At 45.6% G+C, this 15,221-nt stretch overlaps 1 long non-coding RNA gene across 1 annotated transcript; it reads left to right on the forward strand.

Annotated features, from left to right (window-relative positions):
* The first annotated feature begins 12,934 nt into the window (after positions 1-12,934).
* LOC117138284 lies at positions 12,935-15,197 on the forward strand. The gene is made up of 2 exons (XR_004459193.1): positions 12,935-13,022; positions 14,945-15,197. It is a non-coding gene; the product is annotated as an uncharacterized LOC117138284 (long non-coding RNA).
* Positions 15,198-15,221: the final 24 nt, after the last annotated feature.

Here is a 15,221-nt window from a genome sequence, read left to right on the forward strand (position 1 = left end):
CTCGGCGCAGATGGAAGACGGAAAATACCCCGCGTTGCCAGGACTCTTTCAGGACTCTGCCAATGGCCGCACAATAAACTTAATCTGCTCATAATGGGAAAATAATTCACAAAAATGCTCGACTTGAAGTTGTCGGCTGCATTTGCACTTCCCTTCGCCCCATTCGCTCCACAGGCCCTTTAAACAGCAATTATATCTATAGGCGGGGCCCAGGACGCCAAGACAAAGGACCCCAGACGAGATGAGGTTTCTGCGGGCCCAAGGATAGCCGGGAAAAAAGCAAGGAAAGTTTATTAGTTTGACCTGGCAAAGGATGCTCCGGTTCCAGATCCGGGTTAGGCCTCCTGTCTCCTGTCTGCGGGAAATTGGATTGCGGAGGCAGACGGTGGATGAACACAAACTGTATTAGGAATATTCCGCGCCGTCTAATTTAATTTGCTCCAAGAAAAGTCCAGTTAGTTAAGTGGGGTGTAGGCTTACCCGCAAATAATACGTAATAAAGTTTTATCGCAACGAAGAGTGCACAAAATGAGTATTGAAATGGAAGTACTTAGTGGATATCTAGTTTTTATAAACTTCTTACAATTTGGATTAAAATCGAGTACTTACAAGAACCATCATTGCCAAAGCGTAGAGCTAAAAGTTTATTTTTGTACTATCATATGTCGTATAAGTAAATTGTATAAAAGATTGTAAAAAAAAGATTAATTATTTATTAAACATTTATGTGCTCTTTATAGCCTGGAGTTAATGCTTGTGAAATTCACACTGCAAGTTCTTGAAAATGAACTTTGTAGTTAATTTCTGTGGATATTTGTGAAAATTCAATTATACTTACATATGCGAAATATGCATATCATCACTCAATTGATAAAACCCCAACCAGGGTTCATTTTTATTGATAATGCGTTGTTTTATTTACATTTGCCGGGCAATTATTGCAAATACACAAAAAGAATGCAACTTATTACCACATCACGTCACATCGTCGGAAAGGATATGAAATATGTGCTGAAAAAAAGAAGCGTAGAGGAGAAAATGCCATGAAATTGAGTTAATTAAAAGGGAATCCACTGTGCACCGCCCACACACATTCTCACAGCCACATTTACACACACGAACACACATACACATGGGCAGGCAAACGGCATGAAAATGCGGTAAAAAAGCAAGAAGCAGAGTGCGCAGCAGAGAGATGAATATAAAATATTTGGTTAATAATGCACACACAGAGGCATGTCGCTGCAATTCGTGCATATGTATTGCTGGCGATATGCACACACATACACGCACGCACATACATATGCAGTTCATAACGGCAAATGGACGGGGCATTGTTGAAATTGTTGAAATTTGGTGGAAAAATATGCTATGCTCTCTGCTACGGGCGCTTTAAAATGCATTCAAGTGCAAGTGCCGCAAATGCAGTTCACTTCGCTGAATCGATAGAGAGCGAGGTGGGTGGCGATCCAGCCCCCACACCACCCGCTCCCTCACGCCCCCACGCCCACACTTTCGTGCACATTCACCTAACTACTCCCATGAACAATTGCAACATTTTGGCAAAAGTCAAGGAAGTCGGCCCTCCCGCTCGCACCTTCGCCTCGCGCTCCACTCCGCCGCCTGCGTCCGAGCGAGACAACTGTAGTGTACTTCAGACCTGGCGTGATGTATAATTCGCACAAGGCACAAACAATTCATTTCAGGCATGAGAGAGAGCGAGCTCAAGTCTCCGCCCAATACTGCAAAGAGGTTGAACCCCTTGCTCTCAGGAAACCGGTTTATTTCCACAGTGTACACTGTGCGTGTGTGCGTTTCTGCCTGTGTGCGCTCGTTTGTGTGAGAGTGAGCAGCACAGTGGCTGCGGCAGACATCTTTTGCCAAGGGTTGGACTTTTGCCGCAGGACTCGCAGCTGACCTTAAGCTTACCTCCCCTCCCCGCTCCACCATCAAGCAAACACACACACACGCACCATGCCAAAAATATGTGCGTGTACTGCCTGCCGTAAAGGGGCGTAATTAAAACCAAAGGGGGAGTGGAGTGGGGGTGTAATGTCGGTGGGGCATGCAACCGCCAGGTCGCTCCTAAATACTTTCACCAACTATGCCATGTTGTCATAATTCTTCATCCACCTATAAGGCACACACCCGAAAAACCACACATAGAAATAAAATAAAAAATGGTGGGTGGGGAGGTGGATGTCAATGGGGGGCCAGCACCAAAAGCAAAAAGAGAGTAACGAAAAGTGCACGAAATATGCGCCCTGTTATTGCTAATACGCATTCCAGCTGCAGTTTTCGGCTCAGCCCAGTGGACTCACAATGGAGTGGAATGCCACTGTCGTCGCTGCCGGCATGTCAAAGTGAATAACTCAATAGCCATATTGGGTGTCCACCTGTGCGAGAGCGGGAGAGGGAGAGGCAGAGAGCGGGCGAGTGGCAGCTTCATCCATCAGCAGGAGGGCCAGAGGCGGGAGTGGGGTCGCAGAGGGGGCGAGCACTTGCAATTCCACGTAAATCCACTCGATGAGAGCACTTACATGAGCTTGCGTTTGTCACACACACAGACACACACACTCGGCAGCTAGCACACACTCACAGAAATGGCCGTTAAAATTCTTGACAACCCGATATGGTAATGATAATTTCGCACATTGAGCCGCAATTTACACTTCTGCGGAATAAAACAAAAGCAAAGTCCGAGGCAATCGCCAATCCACAGCCATTTACAGAGCCACTCGATTTATACGGGTATCCAGTATCCAGCTATCGCAGTACCCAGGTATCCAAGTATCCAGCTATACAAGTATCGAAGTATTCAACTATCCAGTGAAGTTCTGCTGCGCGTATTACCACCCAACCAGGTAAGCCCGGCCATCAACTTTAGCCATCAGCCATCCGGGGAATCCCATTTGATCCCGGGAATGCATCGGGGACACGCGCAGCGCATAATCTTTAATTAGCAATGACCACAAACGCCCAGCTGAGCAATGCGAAAATGCCAGCTGAGTGGAAAATAAAAGCGAGTGAAAAACCAGAAAACAGCAGCAGTTAACAAACAAATATGCAAACCATTATGACACACGCGGTGCTACACAGAGAACAATGGGAGCTCGAAAGCTAACGATCACTTAATACACTTGAATACTTATGAAAAACAAACATAGTACAGCATAGATGAGTTAAGGGTTCAAAGGACATAGGGTTCCCAGATCTCTGATTAGTGTATCATGTACTGAAGAAAGCGTTTGATTACCACTATTTTTGTAATTATGATTAATATTCGACCACTTCTATATGCTCATTTTCCGTCAGTGTACCACACTGTGCGCTCTTAAGCAGACAAGCACTTGAAAAACGCATTTAAAATAACTCGCGGGACCTGAGAAACCTCCGCGTGAATGGAAGTGGAGCACCTTGGGAGCTGGGAGCTGGTAGCTGGGAACCTGGAATCGGTAACTGGGAGCTGGGCACTCTGGACGTTGCGCAGGTCAGTAGCAATTAAGATAAGCCGCTACAAGTGTGCCGATTATGTCCTGTCAATGTGTCGTCGATAACTCTGGCCGGCGCCCCCGGTGGCCAGGTAAATCAGGTAAGCCGGTGGTCGACTGGAAACGGGAAAGTGGAAGACTGGCCGGGAAAGGTGCAGCATGAGGCACTCAAGCGACGGACAGCGGTAGCCGTTTCGGCCGCGATAAGCTGTCCAAATGGAGGGACATCCTGCTCATTCCATATGCATAATGCATTCATTTGACAGCTCCGAATGCGAGGACCACCGATGGCCGGATCAGCATCTGGTGATTCTAGACCGCTTCTAATGCCTTTTGAGTGTGCCGCACACATCCTTTTTCCCCCTCGCCTAAGCATTCTGCTCCCGCCGCTATTAATTAGAATGTATATATGGGCTCAAATTCGAGTTGGAGTTGGAGTCCCCATTTCATTCCGTTAATTTTTGGCATTTCAAAAGTTAACAGCACGCGACATTTTAAATATGTATGATGCCCGATGCCCGATGTCCTCGTCCTGTTTCTTCCCCCTTCGAGCTGCGTGAGTAATTTGGGTGGCATTCCACAGATATTATTGTTCAAATATTTGAAACTTGATTTGCATTTTTCAGCACTCGCCTCGTTTGTCGAAGTGGCGAACTGCCGAAGTGGAGGAGATGATGTGAACGGGCAAGGGAACGGGAATGGAAGCGGGCTTGGGAATGGGAATGGGAATGGGATTCCCCGGAGCAGCTGTTGAAATTGATGCCTGGTCGCGTTTGGCATTTGCCGTCGAATATGCAAGTAGTCCTTTCGGGGCATGTTAAGATAATGAACACGATAGCTGGCCAGCACGTACGGGGGATATTCTCTTATCCCGCAATTTAGTTGTGCACTTCAGTGGGTTTCACTTAGCGAGTAACCCCTGTAGCGGCTCCTTTGGTAAAAGGAGTCTTATTAATAGTAGTTATTTGAAAACATGCCTTTATTATCCAGCATTTAATAACATTCAATTAATTAAAAACAAAAAACTTTCTAATATATTGCTATAAGACATATCTGGAAAGCCACTTATTTGACAAGTTAACTATGTAACGGATTTATTTGTTAATAAGTAAAAATCCAGATAATAAACCAGCTTTGGTTAAATTATAGGATAACACAACAGAATGCTTAGGCCTTTCGTTAGACTTAAATAAAAGGTTATATAAGTTTCATCTGATTTATTGATGACGCCACTAGTCTGAATAGCTGCTCTGAATAAACTTTACGAATTCCAAGGGAAAATGACACTCAATAAATGGCAGGCGGCAGGTGGAAAACCACTTCCCCTCTCAATTTTCCAGCCGCATTGTTCGGGCTTTTTAGCCTGACCTTCTTGTGTGTGTGTGTGTGTGTAGGTTGTGTGGGGGCTAACAACATCAATTTTTCACCAATAAACCCTATTTGTGGCATTCCGTGCGACACTATATTTTTTTGCATGTTCAACAAGGTCAAATGCCCAGCCAGCCGAAGAGCTTGACAAACTTTCGATTGCACATCCGTGCAAATTGAATGCACAAAAAGTGGTGAAAGGAGCCGGCGGCAAGCGGACGTCGCCATGATGAACTGGCTGGAAAATCGCTTGCCATGGAAACAACGGGTAATTTGGGGCTCATTACCCGGGTAAACACGGAATTGACTGAACCCATCCCATTCCCATCCCGGACCGTCGCTTGCCGCGTGCCGCCTACGATTTTCCGCTTTTCCACATCCCGCCGTGAAAGTTATGAACGGCGGACGGGACAATCAAATCAGGCAACGAGGCAGACAAGCAGTCGAGCAGCCAAGCAGCTGAGATGACGACGACAAATTGGAGTAATGAAAATGTTTTCGAAGTATTTGCTTTGAGGTAGACGCGAATGCGCACAGAAGTATGCTAGCTAAGCCCACGCCACCCATTCCAGACCCGAAAATCCGCAACCCGACAATTCCGGACCAATCCTCATGGCACTCGTGAGGTGAGAAGTGCCTACTTAAGACGGAGTGCTTTTGCACGGCGCGAAAATGTCTCGATATTGATTCGGCTCTGGAACCGAAGGTAAATCACGATTTTTAGCGTTGACATGCAATCCTTATGATTAGGGATACATATAGTACTCCTCCTCTCTTGTAACGTAGGTTTCTATACTCTATGGTCTACAATTGAAACATTTACATTAATCTCTAACATTATAATGCCTTGCTTAATTAATGTTTTCTTTACACTACAAGTTTTAGTGACGAATATATTAACAGAAGTAATCCCTGTAATGAGCCATAGCTACTTTACTTAAACTTCTGACACTTAACAGAAATAAATATTCCAGTTGGAAACCTTTTTCCCCGTGTAAACCCAATGCCACTCCCCCCTTTCCAACACTTCTTATCGCCGGCAATGCCAAATGTTTCAATATGTTTTTATGTTAGTTCAAACAGCGTGTTGAATGCTTCCAAATCGCTGATAAACAGCGAACAACTCGCGAGGTGAACACCGGTGGGTGGGGCTGACTTGGCAGGGGTGGGGGAGGCGGATGGGAACGGGAAAGGCGGCAGTTTGGGGGCTTGGCGAGACCAAACCGGAGCCCAAACCGGAGCTACAAATACAATACAAAACGAGACAGACGACGGAAGAGACAAACCCACGAGTGGCAAGCGGGGCAAACGGGGCAACAAGAGCTGCAAAAGCTACAAAAGCTACAGAGCTACATGGAGCGAAGATGGAGACGATGAATTTCGGTGTCTTTGAACAGCGCCTTGTCCCAGGGAGATGGAGTCATGGGAACCAACTTTTCACATTCCGGGCGCGCTTCTGTTTTGCAGTCTCCGCTTTGGCCCTGATATTCGGTGCGTTTTTGCCGCTCTCCGCCGCCAGCGGCAAAGCGTCCGTGCAGCGTCCAAGTTCCTTCGGCGGCACAAAGACAAAGCCATCCGATGGCCAATCTTGGGGCAGACGAGGACGAGCGGACGAGCGTCAGGACGAGAGAATCCTAAGACCCCGTATCGGACACGATCCGGCGGCGACAGCCCGGACTTCAGGGCACTGATAAGGCGCGCTTCCTATCCCGTGGGTTCCCGAGAAGAACCAGAACATGTGGACGAATCAGCCGCATCAGATGCACTGAGAAAAAAGTCATATTGTATATATTCAAGCCATATATTATAGTATCTGCTACAACGAAGGTGCATCAAGCTAAGCCAGATGGTAATGCCAACTATTTTATGACAACTTAAGATGAAAAGCTTAGCCTTGATCAGATTTTCCACCTCACCTGTGCAGCCAGATTTTTCTCCCAGCGTTGTTAATCAAATTGTTGCTTTTCTAGTTTTTCCCAAATGCCAAGCAAATCGCGAAATTTCTTATCTCCTTGCGTCGGCAAAATGGCCAAACGAGCCGGGGAGCAAACAACCGCGATCATCGGCATTAAATTGTTGCCCCCCCGGACTCGTTTAACCCACCTCGCATCCTCTTAACCCCACCCTTCCTCATTTTCCAGCCGCAAAGATGATGAAGTCTTGCGGTCGGCTCAACTGCAAAATGCTTTTAAGTTGTTTTTGTCTCTCTCCTCTCTCTATCTTTCTGTTGCCCTGCGACTTGCATCGAATGCAGTTGTTAGCAGTTGTGTCTCTGCCTCGGAGCTCCTCGGCTGCCCCTCCAACGATCCATGCTCCTCCAGATCCTGCTCCCAAATCGAACGATCGAACGGACGAGATCGAGAACGAGTAGCCACCAAATTTGTTTCTTGACATCGGACGAGGAGCAGCAGAAACCACGAGGCATTCATATGACGCACGATCGCTTCGATTCCCGATTCCAGGCCTGGGAATCGTTTACCGCCGACACATCCCTCCATATCCCAGGGAAGAAGGGGTGCACTGAAAGAAATTCTGTGATAAAATCACTTAAAATGCAGTCTTGAAACAGACTTAGGTGCTTTGATGGTGGCAAACCAAATTATTAACATACATGAAACAAAGTTAACTTTATGCGCTAAGAATCTAGTAACGAAGGCACCTTAAAGATATATCTTATATACTAATTATTCTTAGTGTGTTTGTGTGATTGGTGAGGGGAGGGGGTATGCCTCTTGTGTACGCCGGGGTATGCAACTGCAAGATGCTGATGCCGCTGTTGTTGCCCCTGCTACTGCGGCAAGTTGCAAAACGCTTTGGACGTCGCGCATTTTTGTTGATCAGTTTCGTCTATTCGAAGAAAGAGACGGAAACGATGAAAGAAAGAGAGAGGAACGTAATAAATAAGAGGTGGAGAATGAGAATTCTTATAATCATTAGAAAAATTGGTCATTCGGGAGTGCTCAAAAACCACTAGCATTCCATTTCGATGTGACAGATTCCAAGCCCAATGAGAAAATTTAATTGGTCCAGGAATGAGTTATAAGAGTATTATGTAAGAGTATACATATACAAGATTTTGCGCAATAAGCCGCATTATTTTTGCTAATAGAAACATTAACTTTAAGCACTAAAGCCCCTTGATTCTCAATATCCCTGAATAAGAAATTTCCTCGCCAATAATCATAAAATCAGAAGATCTCGCGATCTATTCGGTGTACAACTCTATCAAGTCGCTCGGTAGCTGCCCCTTTGAACCACGATCCTTTGCAGAAAAACGAGATGCACTTGCGCAACCTTGGGCCCCATCATCCATTTTGTCAACGCCATTGCACTTTTTGCTCGCTCGCCACTTCGCTTATCGACTGCCGCCATCTGTGTCTTCTGGCCCCTTTCTTCTCCAGAAATCCAGAAGGGAAGGAGGCCGCGGAGGACTCCGAGTAGCTGCGGCAGGATGGAGCGGACCAGAGTGGACCAGCGTGGAACAGAGTGGTTGGGGGCAGCAACGTCAATGAGTAGATCAATCAAAAACGCCGTCCGTCGAAGACGAGGCCAACATTAAATGCCAGACGATAATGACCAATCGGAAGAATCTTAAATGCATCATCACGTTTGCCTCAGTATCCGGTGTGGTTGTTGGGTTGTTCGGTTGTTGGGCCCCCTCGATAAGAAAAACTGAATTTCAATTCGCAAGTTTTCATGTTTGGCATTTCAGTTGGTACGACAGTCAGAATTGTTTAAGCAACATTATGTAATGTGAAGAAATCAAATTCATTTTTTGAGCACTTTGAAAGGGGATTTTCCAGTTAGGCCAGTTAAATAAATAAAATCCTAAAAACTTTTAAGAACATAAGCTAATAAGTTCAGTTTAGATTTCTCAGTTTTACTAGCTTCTTTATCCTTCCAGCACCATTAAGATAAATGTGTTGGCCTGAATTTGTGCCCAACCTGTCCATCTGTTCAGTCCCCCCAGTGATGGCCTCACTTAAGCGCGAAAAGCCAAGATTATTTGGCCATAAATAGAGGTAATTGGTCATTGCAGCCATATTTCATAAAGCGCCAGACATTTGTGGTGCTCAATCAATATCGAACGGTGATGCGCCTCAGTGCCCCCCATTTCATCGGATTTCATGGGGTTTGTTTGGCTAAATTTAATTAAAATTTCATTGCCGCCTCCCCCTCGGAACTGTGCGCCACCCCTTGCGAGGCCGGGTGTCCATGAGCTCCTGATGCCATGACGATTAGATTTTATTAAAAAGCCAAATATGCACAATTATTATGCTACGCCAACCACTTGACAGTCCGCAAGAACGGCATAGCTGCGAGAGGTGAAGGCGCAAGGACGAGAGTGTGGGTGAGACATCCAGCTCACTCGGCTCATCTAGGACATGCAGCCACCACCGCCATCCTCCTCAGCACATCCTCATCCCCAGTCGCATGGCCATGCTCATCACCATCATCCACATCATCCGACTATTAACAATGCCTCAGACGCATTGCCCTCTGCTGTCTGCGGTGGTCCTTTTCCTTCCTGCCCCCCCACCATTCGAAATTCTCTTATTTGCTTTTTAATAAAACAGGTGCTCGACCTTCAGCCACTCGGTTGTTGTGTGTGTAGTGTGTTGTGCGTGTGTCACTGCTTGCTTTTATCATTTAATTTCGCATTCAAACGTTTCGCACCCTCGGCATCAAAAGGATGTGCAGTGAAAGGATCACGGGGACAGCACACAGCATACAGCGAGTCCTGATTCCGCTCCTGCTGCCAAAAGTGCGTGCGGTCTTCACTCCACTCGACGTTTTGGACGGCGGACGGAAGGACGAAGGACAGACGACCCTGCGTTGTCATTTTTCATTTCGCTCACAACCCCCGTCCCTCAGTCGCATTGCCGAAATTTGTATATGTCGAAAAGTCCGACATTCCAGTCGGAAAACAGAGCGTGCGGGGCCGCGGGTCGGGAAGCGGGCGGAGGGAGGTCCTGGAGGTGGAGGGGAAAGGCCAGGCAGCTTCATCCGGATCCGGCAATTAGGCCAAGCGTAAAGCGTGCTGAAACTATTGAAAAGGACAAGAGAGATATATAGAGTCAGCAGCCAGTGCTGCGAATATTGGGAGTTTCGGTGGAGTTACGGGGGAGTTGCGGGGTGTGCGGGGCTATGTGCGTGTACGCCAAATCGTTTTGTGATTGCCGAAAGCTGTCTTCGGACTTTATTGGTTTTTTGGAACGAGATTTCATCAGCACTGCCAGAAAATTGGGCCCTAAATATTGGGCATAGCGGGAAAAGTTCTAATTATCCGACTTTCAATTAAATATTTGCAGCTATCGAAATAATCGAAAGTGCATCGATAAGTAAATAGATTCAATAAGTATAAATCCTTGCACATCAAAAATGAAATTTTGATTTAGTTTTATTATAGAGCACGGGAATACACTCTAATCTACACATTTCACTTCGTCTCTATTTATAATCTTAAATTATTCACTTGCTTTGAAGTTCATTAGTCCTATAAATTCCTATCCCTTTTGCCAACTGGTTTTCTTCGCAGTGCATTCGCATCGAATATTATATTATCTGAGCATTTTTGGACAATCATTCCTATTATCAAAAGTCATTGACACCCTTTTATTTATTTTTACATTTATTGTTTTTCCCCGCATCGCACCCCGGCGCTATCCTGCGATATCCTTGCGATAATCGCTTACATGCCACTTGTCCTTGTGCGAGGGGATGCTCAAGGATGCTGGGAGTGCGCGGGGCTGGCGGGGCGAAGGACGATACAATGCCGTGAAATAAGGATTAATGGTGTACACGATTATTTGTGCCGGGTGACTGAGAGACAAACAGACGGTCGGTCGGTCGGTCGGATGAGCAAACATATTAAAAAATACAATACGAAAACTGTCGCGAGGGCGAGGGCGCAAGGATATTCATGGGGTGGCGTAGGTCGAATTTAATAAAACTCAGCTCCTCAAGTGTTTATCCTGCGGATGCGAGGGGATGCTGGGTGCTGAATGCTGGGTGCTGGTTGCGATTTCGCCACGCTTCTGGTTGGATGGCCGAGTTCACTTGCCATCCTGTCGGCTTTCTTCTTTGCCGAGGGGTGCTCACTGCTCACTGTTTAGTGCCTGGCAATTGTGTTGCCCCCCCCTGCCTTGGCTTTTCCCTTTTTCTCGTATGATGAAGAATTTATTTGAAAATTAAGAAGACAAATTATTTAATTTCGACTTTATGAGCTTTTGCGACGCACCCCCACCCGTCCCCCTTCCCCTTCCAACCCAATCGAGCGCTTTAATTTTGAATGCGAAACGGACGATAGGGATTGCGATTTCCGGGAAAAGGGTTCGCTGTCGGCCATTTTGAGCGCGGGAAAGGCTCTTTGCATTTTATGCGCGACGCGGTAATAAACACGCAGCCACGGCTTAGACTACAAAGTGGAGTGCGCCATCGGACTTGGCACGAGCACGCCACAAACTTAATTTCATTTAGTTTTATGTACATTTCATTAAGCAAAAAATGTCCAGGCATCGCGACGGCGACCAACATTCAAGTGTCCGGACTTTGGACTAGGTCCTGCACATAAACCCGACTATGGGACTATATAGCTATGGCGATAGCGATAGCGATGGCGATGGCGATGGCGACTTGGGGACAATCAAGATAAATAGCAAACGGAATTTTTATTGCCGAAAGGATACGACGAAGGGCGAAACAAAAGGCAGCCCAAAGAGTTGAAAGTGTTGACGTGACTACTGTGTCCTGTGGCCTTTGTCCTCGATGTGTGCAGCCAGCCAGGATAGTCTCACAAACTTACTACACACACACACGCACGCACACACACGGGCCACGGAAAATTGTCAGAATGTTTTGTATTTTCCAAATTTATTGCCGGTGGCCGCATTTTGTTGTCGCTGCGACCATAGATTATCTCATCGTTTAGGAGGCCCTAATATGCGCCGGAGTCAGTCTGAATATGATTTATAGCCAACCTACCGATATATGATCGTTGCGGGCTTGTTTACCTACGAATCCTTTAGCTTCGCCTTTGCCTTCGTGTCCTTATCCGTCCACCTTGACGCTTCCAGCAGCTCCAGCTGCGAGCCGAACATTTTTAATTACGCTTTTTACAAGAAAATTAAATGGCAACATGTCATCACTAATTAAATTGTTCTTCTGTTCGGTTTCCCACTTCTTCATGGTTATCCTGCGAGTGCGACAGTGTGCGTGTGTGTGGAAAACCAGCAAGGAGTGGGGGAGGGAAAAGGGTTGTAGATGACTGCGTTGATAATGCCAGGGAAATACATATATCAAACGGGGCGATAGTGCGGCCTAGGGCACGGACTACAATGTTGATGTGTGCCGCAATATTTAAACTATATCTGTCACTGGTTGCTAACGATCGGTCGTTTCAATTAAATAAAATTATACCCTCTGTAAACGCTGACGAAAACCATTTGAAAATTATGGTAGCAAAATGATGACCTCGTTTGTGGACTTAGTAATTAGTTATAATTAACAAATTTATAATCACAAGATGCAGTTCTAGATATGAACGCACATTAAGCTAAAAAATGTTGTATTGCGCTTAGATACTGTTTTTTATTATACTCAATGCACTTAGCCACTATAAAGCAAAATCTTTCAAATCAATAAGAAAAATATTTTATAATACAAGATTCGCTCACTAATTTGAAATTAAATTAAATGGGAAAGTTAGGTCATGTACGAATAATAATAAAATAAGTAATAATAGCTTAAATTAGTTTAGTTTAGTTTTATAACAGCTTAAGTAACCACATAAAAATCCTGTATGCCATGTTTAAATGAAACTCTTCTTGTACAAAAGATCTGCTTAAAAGACAATTTAAATATTGCGGGCATCTAAAATTTGTCAATACTTAATCGAAATAAACCTTTTGCAGTACTGCTTAGTCGAGCTGGTTCGATAATTTTTGGGTCATCGCTATTTTGCCAAGTTCCACACCGTGGATTGTGAATTAGCTACGTGGCACATTTTTAGCTAAGTTAACAGGCTATCGATTGCTGCATGCGAAAAATCGATAATACTATTTTCTGGCCACACCGATAAAACCAAACGCACATCGATTTTTGTTCCAGCTCTATTTCGTGGAACCTTTGCGTGATTTGCTATACGAAATTACTCAAGAAAAGGTTAGTAAAAATAATTTAAAGAGTATGCTTTGCAAAAGGTTTTTTGCTGTCTTTAGACAGAATATGGAAAGCACACTTCGTTGCAAATGAATTTTCCGCATTTTAGCCTTTAAATTTTCCACGATGTGCCAGAGAAAACCGATTCGATTGTGTGTGTATAAGTGTGTGTGCTTGTGCGAACGTCCTCGTTTCTTCACGGCGAAAAATCAAGTATTGAAATCAATAAAAGTGCGAAGCTCCCCTAGATGCCATAGTCGCCCCATCGCGGTGATAATTTTCAAGAGCAAGCAGGGTCGAAATTCGTCAATCAAAACGTTAATTCGCATGAATCATTTCGAGAGAAAAAAAACACAAAGAAAGTTTGCGCGTATGACTGTGTGTGTAGGTACACCTATTTGCGCCACAAAATGGCGTCGGCACGTCGGAAAATCTCAAATGCTGTGTTGACGTTTCCCGCTGCCTTTGCTTGAGTTATCTGCAGTGCCCCCTCCCCCGGGAAGACAGCCCTCTCACGGAGTTAGAGTTTTTTCTTCCATTCCATTTCCACAGCTTCACTTTTGGCGTGTGCCTTCCAGCTGCTCTCTGATCTCCCACACACATGCATTGTGCTGCTTGCATGTGTGTGTGCTTTCGTCACTATCGGTGGGGAAAAAGAAGAGTGCGTTTTTTCATGGGTTTTCTCAAGATATTTGCTCTTGAAGCCCCCGAAAAACTGGTAAAATAAATACTATTTGCAATGTGGGTGTGCCACTTGGCCAGTTAAACATGCAGACAGCGACAAACACTTGTGCACAAGAGCCGAGCCGAACGCTCGAATTGAGGTCAAAATCATCCACAACTGGGTCTGTGCGGAAGCAGGGGGGGCTCATTTCTCAGGTCGGGGTCGACGCCTCAATGCAGCAGAGGGTGGGTTTTCGCATTGGGGGTGTTTAGTTTTGGCTTAGCCCTTCCCCGCACGAAAGACTACATTATTGCAGGCCCAAAGTTCGTATGTATGTATGTGGTGTACTCGCACAATGACAAATCGCAGGGTTGTTTGCGACGTCGTCGTCCTATGGCCAATCAATTAAACCAAGCAAATTGAGCGGAATGAAGTAGTGATTCAGCTAATCAGCAATTGCAACCCCCTGCTTGTTGTGCGCCTTTGCCTATTTCCCGGGGTCAAGAGACTTTAATTCCGTGGCGCAGAAGACCAGCATCGCGTGCGAGCGGGATAGCCAGCTGGCTGGAAAGCGGGAAAGAGAGGAGATCCCCAAAGCTGAGGCCATAAACCCCAACACAAAGAAAGGACACTGACACACGGACGCAGCTTCTAGTTCTTTTCGGTGCATGTGTGTTGGTGTTGTTTGAGTTTGTGGTGGGAGAGAGTGCGCCAAACAAAGAAAGCTGGAACAAAGAACGGCAGGCTACAGCAAATGAGTCAATCAAGCGAAAGTAACTTGGCAAAAATAAAACTTAGCAACGGCACAAAGCTGGTTGGCATTGTGTAAGCCTGTGATTAATTAGAATCTTCCCAGCACTTAATGCTCAAATGGCAATGCCACCAACACTTGCACACATGCGATTGCTGAGAATGCGGCAGTGCCGTTTCAATTGGCGGGAGAGAGTGGAAGTGGAATAAACTTGAAGGTGCTCACCCGAGGTTATTTCCATTAAATGCATGTTTTCCAGTTTGGCTGGCAGGTGATGTTATTGTTATTGTGCTTGCTCGCAGTGAAATCGAGTGTAAACAAAAACAATCGTACGAGATTAGCAAATAACGTCCATTTAAATAATCCCACACGCACACCACTACGATCAGTTTTCTTTTGTATTTTTGTCACAATTGTACGTAATTGTCGATTCGCCTGATTTAAGACTAATTTTTATTAATTTGCCACGGTTTCGGCTTTTGTTTGTTTCCACCTCCCATTTCTCCCCAGGATTCCCTAAACGCAAGGCCGTACCCAGTGTGACGTAACGAAACGGAGAGACCAATCCCAGGTGTTACCACGCAGGACTTGTTACTTCTAGCCTAAAGGAACCAACCAGGAAGAACCGAAATCGGAAGGAACAGTAGTAGAGTTGGTCTTAAATAGGATAACCAGCCACCCATAACCCATAACTTGTCTCTGTGTGCGTACGCGTGTGTGTGTTAGATTTGTGTGCGTTTCGTCGATTGTCCCCAAGGATCATCAGAACCACAGAGCAGACGAGGAG

The sequence above is a fragment of the Drosophila mauritiana genome, chromosome 2R, assembly GCF_004382145.1.
Source record: "Drosophila mauritiana strain mau12 chromosome 2R, ASM438214v1, whole genome shotgun sequence".
In the NCBI taxonomy this organism is placed as follows: Eukaryota; Metazoa; Arthropoda; class Insecta; order Diptera; family Drosophilidae; genus Drosophila; species Drosophila mauritiana.